The sequence below is a fragment of the Molothrus aeneus genome, chromosome 16 (genome assembly GCF_037042795.1).
Source record: "Molothrus aeneus isolate 106 chromosome 16, BPBGC_Maene_1.0, whole genome shotgun sequence".
In the NCBI taxonomy this organism is placed as follows: domain Eukaryota; kingdom Metazoa; phylum Chordata; class Aves; order Passeriformes; family Icteridae; genus Molothrus; species Molothrus aeneus.
Window position 1 is genome coordinate 8,812,466 of NC_089661.1, and position 6,066 is coordinate 8,818,531.

The window sequence follows — 6,066 nt, forward strand, 5'->3', positions numbered from 1 at the left end:
AGCTCCGCCGGGAGCCGCCGCCTTCCCGGTGGGCAGCGGACTCGCCCCGCAGCGAGCGGCAGGAAACGGGGTTTTCATCCGAGCTGGCGCACGAGTGGGCAATAGGAGAAGGGCAGAGGCGAGCGGCGTGCCTGGCTGCAGCCCTGGGCTGCGCTTCGCACCGCCCGGGGAGGCAGCGGCTCATCCGGCGATGGGCGTTTGTGTCTGCGGCATCAAAACCACAGGGTTAATATTGCAATGTCCCCTCGTCTCCCCGCGGTGCCGCGGGGTCAAGGACGGGGCGGGCGGCGAGGACACTGCCGTGCTCCAGCGGGGACACTGCCTTGTTCTAGTGGGGACACTGCCGTGCTCCAGCGGGGACACTGCCTTGTTCTAGTGGGGACACTGCTGTGCTCCAGCAATGACACGCTGCATGCTTCAGCAATGACACACTGCATGCTCCAGCAGGGATGCCCTCGTGGACGGCTCCCGCAGGACAATGCTGAAGGGAAATCACAATTTCTAAAATCTTCACCCATTCCTTAAGGCTTGTGTTCGTCAGTACATAGCCTCAGGTACAACTAATAAAGGATTTAGAGTTAGGCTTGTTACATTAGGGTGATTGAGCCCTGTCCTTTGTGCTATTGGGTGGGCTGGTCAGGTGTGAGTACATTGATATGTCCAGGAGGTCACAGTTTAGTGATAAAATAGAAGTTTCATTGCAGTGCATGCCTACTAAGCAGAAAACAAGATGTCTTTTCACCCAAAGTGTGTAGGGTTGAGCCCATAGACCAGCACTGTGAGTTGGAAGAACCCCCTGGGTTTCTGAGGCTACCAGGAAAAGCCACGAGGGATGTACGTGTGTGAGAGGCTGGTCAAGGAGTGTCTGATACACACAAGATACAGTAGGTGGCTCACAGAAGTAAATAAAGATGTGATCCTTACTCTCTGAAAACATCTGACTGTTTAGGGTGGATAATGGTGAACCATCAGGTGACTAAGTAAGGACTTCTGCACCTTTGGATTTCCATGGTCTTGTTTGAAAAAGAGTTTAGCTTCTGTTTGAAACACAACCAGAAGCAAGTAAGGCTCTGGTCTTGTGAGGACTTGAGTACTTTGCTCAGAGAGTCAATAAGATTATTCATGTGCTTAAATGCTAAATAGGGCTTTTAGAACAGTACTGAAACTGCTGTCTGCCTTCCCAGGTTAAACATGCTGGAAAAAATGTTTTTTCTCTGCTTTTTCAGTGGATGTCTTCAAGAAGGTAAGCTAGAGTCTGGTGGTACAGCTTTTATGTGGATGTATTCCTTTTGAAAAGAGTATTTTCTAAAGCATTGATTCAAATAACCAGCAGAAGTGTTTCCAGAAGTGTATGTGGAGGTGATTATATAGTACAAAGTCCTGTGAATTCAGCTTTGTCTGTTTTTTCCCTCACCTACTGAACTTTTTTTTATTTTTTCTTTTAAGTTCTTCTTGTGTTTCTGCAGCAGATCTGAGGAAGAAAGAGATCTTTTATTGCTTCCTGAAAGAGAAGTGATTTTTCCTGGAGCCTTTTCTTGGGGGCAGTATCAGCAGGGCTGGAAGCCTGACTCACTGTTTGGAAGCTACGTGAAGCTCATCAGCAAAACAAAACACAAAAGAAGGGGATGGCAGCGGAGCAAGTGATGGTTTAGAAGTGCCACATGCAGTTTGCAGCACTATGAGTTCCTCAACTTTCCAGTTAACAACAGTGAAATGCCATGAGGAGCTGGAGGCAAAGGAAGAACCTCTGCCATCTATTTTCTGTTGTGCTGCTGCCACTTTGAAGTTTGGCCTAGTTTTGAACATCCTGAGCAGTAGGGCTTCCCTGGAGAGGGCTATTTCTACAATAGAAGCATATGTTTCCTCAGAGCTAGAATTGTCTCCAGGGCACAGTTCAGGTAGCTGCTCATGTGCTGAGGAGAGCTGATTGTAGTAAGAATCTTCTCCTCTCTCCCCATCTGGAACTCTCAGCGGAGCCTCACTCACAGGCGGCTCTGCTGCACGTGACATGTTTCTGTGTTGTAAGAGGAGGGAAACTGGGAAATTTGTTCACATTCACTAATGGTTCCCTCTCTCCAGCCCTGCAAATGGAGAGGCCACAGAAAGTAAAACTGCTCCTTATAGCTCAGTTGGCTTAAGTGAAGCTTCTTGAGGAACTTTTCTGCCTTGCTGCACCAAGAGCTTCTAAGGCAGAATGAGCTGGGTTTCCACATCTGATTTGATTTTGCTTCACTGAAGTAAAATCAGTGAAATCCTTTGTAATATATTAGAATTAAAGGCCCAAAGTAAAGGTGGAGATTGCTCTTGTGTTCTGTGTGTAAATGGTATTTGGAGGGGCTTTTGCCCTTCAAACAACTTCAAACCACTTTTGGCCTAAATGAAATGAATTTGCTTGTTCTGCTCTCTGAATTGTGCAGCAACAGAACCCCAGACATAAATGTCAATAAAGGCAATTCAAAACTAACCACAATGCTTGCTTCTACTTATAGGTATTTATTTTTAAGCTTCTCGATGTTTTCTAAAGGAATGACATTTATGTGTAACATCAGGGCCACAGTGAGGAGGGCACTGCTCTGCTGCAGAATTAACAGACAGATGCCTCTGGAGCCTTGAGGAGAGCAGTTCCTGAAGCTCATCTCCTAAACAGCCACATGCTTAGACAGGGAATGATGTTTATTCTTTTCCTAAGAGCAGTTTATTGTTATCATGACATGCTACATAACAATAACAGGTGGATGTGCTTCACTTCAAAATTCCAGAGGCACTTGAACTTGGTTATCTTTCTTTTACTTTTTTTTCTGAGGAAATGAGCCTTCCTAAACAGCTAGAGAGTGATTCTGGGGGCAGGAGGGTGGAGTGCCAAGTTAGTCACACACACCCCCATCCACTGGGGCTGTGGAACAAAGCACTGGTGACTTCAAGAGACAGATGCCATTTACTGAGGGAGTTGGGAAGAACAAAATGTTGAGTTGTTGCAACACATTGGTGTGAGTAACATTCCTGGAAGATAGCAAAGGTGGAACTGGAAGGGCAATGGTGGAGCGTGTAAATGGATTGGGAGAGGCTGTGTGAGGCTAGAGGAGTCTCTCAAAGGAGGAGGTGTCGTTTGGCCAAAAATATGTGTGTTAATATTTTAGTACAGTTACAAGAGGCCAGGGACATTGGCAAGAGAACTGGTTTAGGGCCTGATCAAAGTTGTCTTACCTTGCAGGATTTAAACTCAGAGCTGCTACAGAGAAAATGTTACCTATAGGAATGACAAGTCTTAGATTATACCTTATTAGATGCATGTAATTTTGCTGCAATGAAACCCTTTTCTTCAAAGCAATATTTTAATTTTTCCCTACTGTTAGAATGCAGGATAATTGAGTCAAATTCTACTCCTTTTGAGTTAAAGAAGTGTCTATATCAATAGCATTCTGCAGGTCTCTCCAGACTTGGAAGGTGAGGGAGACCTTTCTATATCCTCATAAAAGCCGCTAAGGTAAAAAAGGTGATTGTGCAAGTTCTTTGCTAGAGACTTCGCAGTCCCTATGCATTGGCAGGCTCCAGTTTTATGAGAGAATAGTGAAGATTTATTAATTTTTAAGGTCAGAAGTATTTCTTGTTGCCAGGGAAGGCTGTGGGTGCATTGTGGCTTCTGCAGCTTGTGCTGCAGGTCCATAGCCTGCACCCTCAGGCTCCCCAGCCCTGTAGATTTCTCTTCGTCTCCTCTTCCTCTGGCCTCATATCTCCTTGGAGACACCATGAAGGTTACAACAGGTCTCAAACACTGTCTGTAATGGAACTTTGCCTATGTGAACCTACTGAAAACAAGTTTAAAGCTTTTAAACACCAATTATTTCCTTCTAGAATTAAATGTTTATTCCCTGAACTCCCTTTTAGGTTTCAGCTGACAAATCTCATTGTAATTAATTTGAACTCTATTGTGAATACATTTTCCAAGGGAACAGAAAGCAGATGTGATAAATGCCTGAACATGAGATTTAACCTAACATCTGTTGTTTTAAAGAAGAGTTACAAAACAAACTGTGTTTTGTTTGTGTTTAATTGGTAGATGATGCACCTGATTTTCCATTGTACATTTTTAGGTTACATTGAAAACATCTGATAGAAATGTGCACTGAGATAAACTCACTTGACCTGTCCAGCTTGCAGTGGTTATGACAAATTAGTGCTATTTTTGCAATAGTCAGCATATAGGTGGTGTTTCAGATAAAATGAATCTGTTACACACAATAGAAGTCAAACCCTTTCTGGAAGACAAGAAAGTGAAAAGGATCCATCAGGAGCTTGCATGATGTAATTGTATGATGCTTAACTATGGAATTACTGGGTTAATTCATATCTTTAACATAAGCATATGCTTAAATCCTTTGCTGGGTTTAGACACAAATAAATTAGAATTAAAATGTAACTACTTGACAAATATTTCTGAAGGTGGAGGCTAATTTATCCTCTCCCCAAGGTGAAAAGAAAGAACATGAGATTCATGTCACAGACTGCATTTCCTCTACTGCCGTTTAAAAAGTTGGATTTGAAAGTTCTCAAATGTTCAAGTTTGCTTGGGGTGGAAATTCCCAGTGGTTTAACTGTAGAAATGGTGTGGCATGCACAGAGCTCGCAGTGGAAGGCTGACAAATGGAGGTGACACTTCTTTACCCCGTTACTGAGCAGAAATCCACTCCAGCCTGTGAATACCAAGAAGAAGGGTGAAAACAGTTAATATTATCTCTTATTTTAAAATCATTGTACCGATAATTTTTACTAATTATTGAAAAAAATGTATTACTACAGCATTTCAATGCATTACTATTTGCCATGCTAAACCTCATCAGGCCTCATTTCAGGATCAAGTCACAAAGTTAAGTACTCTGTTCTGCAGTTTAGGGTTTCCTATGCAAATGCCATTTTTGGCTGGTGTGATTAAATCCTCCCTGCACATCTCAGAATAAGCTACGTAATTTGGATTTGGAGCTTTCCTTTAAGAAAATCCATAACCCTCCCCATAGTGACTTGTTGGAGCTTTTGTGGTTTTGGAGCGCAGCGAGCACCGGCCGCGTCAATGCTCCCGTTCATGGGGCTGGAGTGGCCCCTGTGTGGCACGGGCGTCACTGCCTGGTGACACAGCTCCTGCAGACAGTGGCTTGTCACGGGGGGTGGCTCTGGCACGGCTGTGCCTGTCACAGGCATGCACAGCAGCACCCCTGCAGCCCCTGCAAGCCCTGCAGCGCTGCAGCTGCGCGGGTGCTGAGCACTCTGAGCCTGTTGAATTCACAGGCAACCCCCGACGAGGGGGAGAGAATGATGCATCTGACTCCATCTTATCAGAGGCTAATTAATTACTTTATTATACTTTATTATTCTGTACTATATTACATTACATCTAAACTGAATCTGCCAAGCACTCAACTCTGCACACCCTGCACAGAATCTCGTGACTGTCAGGGACAGTCCCGACACACACACACACACTGATAGGCCCTGACAGGCCAAGGAACAAGACACCATCACTGTGGGTAACAGCCTCCATATTGCATTCTACTTTGGCACAAACACAGGCACAGCAAATGAGATAAGAATATTCTTGGGAAGAATTGTGCCTTGCTTTTCTCTGTGCAGAGGAATGTGGGGCTACAGCCTCTGGCTGAGTGCAGCCTGGAAGGTCCCGCAGCATCACCTTCGTTTCTGTGGGAAGGAGCAGGAGGCACAAGGGAGTGAGGCTCCGTGGAAAAGGAGCTGATGCAGACTCTGATTTTGTGGCCAATTAAATAGATTGCCAGGCCCCTTGTCAACTTCTGCCCGTCCGCCAAATGAGCAGCCAGCCTGAGCAGAATAAGATTACTTTCTCGTTTTACATAAAGCTTTCACATGCTATCCCCCCTGTTAATTAAGTAGATTAAAGGTTCTGGCTTCCCTGAACTCCTCTTTTCTTGTCTGGTACACTTTGAATTAGATGTAACCATTATAAAATGATCAGAAGAAAAGACTGTTTTTTCTCACTTTCTAGGTATTGTGGGTATTTTTAGGTACCACACTTAGCAGATACAGCAAAAATCCTCGCAG